Consider the following 1,860-nt stretch of genomic DNA (forward strand, 5'->3'; position numbering starts at 1 on the left):
GGCTGACTGTATGTGCTGAAAGGTTACTTCCCTTTCTTTGGAAATCTGCAGGCACAGTTTGTTTCCTGAGCTGTCCCTGGGGCTTAATTTGTGTTGGGGAAAACCATCAGGGCATTAAAGGTAAGAGTTTCTGACCACAAACTGCCATAAGGTGTTGAGGATAAAAGAATTCTCTGGTTGCATTTTTTTTCCTGTTTTGTATTTTAAGTACACTGCAGAAAATGTAGAATATACAGGAAATTAAAGAACAATGAGGCTCCAAGGACTAGAAAAAACCTCAACATATTTTTCCACTGGGAATCTTTCTGGATATTGTTCTGTGTTTTGTCTCTTCTGTGACAGGTACACTGCTCACAAATAGTTTATATGCAAATACAAGCCATCTCTTAATTTTTTGTGAACTGACTCCTTGGTCTCTGGTATGTATTTTGTTCAAGCATTTTTACTCCCACTTTTCTGTCTGAGTGCCTTGCTGTCCTGGAGACTGAACCAAGGTTTGCTTGTGCTCTCATTTTAGAGTGTTGCTGTTCCAAAATGAGCACATCATGCAAGCAAAGATGGCATTTTACATCTGAAGGCTGTTTGCTGTTATTTCCAGAAGTGAGGTGAGTGGACTTCATTTTGTTCTTTTGTTTGGTAAGAAGGAAAATTCCATTTATTTCCAGTGAGGCACACAGCTGTTTACTGGGGAGAAAGGGCAGCAAAAGCATCTTTTGCACCTTTATCCCACCCAGCCTTGCCACCTCCAGACCTTGAGCACTGAAAGTCACTGCTGTGCCAGAGTAGTTAAAAGCTTCCTTCTTTCTCAGTCAACAGCTTGGAATCATTGGGGGATAGGGTTTTTTGACATTTATGTGTTTCCTTGCCTACTGTTGAAGAAACTGTTGAATTTATTTATTTATTTTTTCCTAAGGAAGAGAGCTGTAGTGGTAACACCACTTGAAAAGAACAAGTAGGGAAACTTTATTATCATTTTCTAACTCTTCTCTCTCTGCTTGTATCATCTTATTAAAGGCTTGGTCTCCTGTAGTTTACTCCCCCTTGTGGGAAAACACTTTTCTCATTAAAAGGGCGAAGAGTAACCAACACATCAGAAAGAATTCCACCAATTGGGGAAAATCTGTAAAAGATCAGGAACTGGTAAAAATAAATGAGTGTTCTTATCCCACATATATAAGATATAGGCACATCACACTGCATCAGTACAAACAAGCAGACTTTTTACCTAATTCTCAGAGGTGTTCTTCTCTTAAGATTCATTAATTTTAATTAATTTTATAAAGTGGGTGACAGTAATGAATTTGAAATACTGCTTAAATGTCTTTAGTTTCACATAACTATGTAGAAAGGAAAATAAAGGTGAGGAAAGTGGGTGGGCAGAGCTTGGGGAATTGGAGTCCTCAATGTTGGTTTTCTTCCTGGGGCAGAGTCAGTCCAGGAAACTCTGGAGTGAACAGTTATGCTCCAGGCAAGATCTCTCTCTAGAAGAATTAAGGGCTGGGTTTTCCTGGTTGGGTTATCCAGGTTTGAATAAAGCATACCGTATGCCAAGCGCCGTTACAGAATCGTGTACAGTGTCTGTCCTGGTGATGTTCGTGGTTCATGCCCATGGTTGATGTTCTGCCTGTGCCTGTACCTCCCACACCTGTTGGGGACCCACCGTAACAGGGGCTTAAACTGAGTTAGAGTAGTTCTTAACTAAACGCCGCCACCTGGGATTTGTGGGGATTATAGGTGAGTCCAGTGCATTAATTTAACGATTCAAGAAATGCTCTTAAATATCAACTTCTAAACGTCTCGCGGTGACGTCATGCGGCTCTGGCCCCGCCCACCCCGAGTCACGTGCAGGTCGGGTCGCCC

Source organism: Manacus candei, unplaced genomic scaffold, assembly GCF_025592945.1.
Source record: "Manacus candei isolate 608988 ecotype Guabito, Panama unplaced genomic scaffold, ASM2559294v1 h1tg000046l, whole genome shotgun sequence".
NCBI classification, from domain to species: domain Eukaryota; kingdom Metazoa; phylum Chordata; class Aves; order Passeriformes; family Pipridae; genus Manacus; species Manacus candei.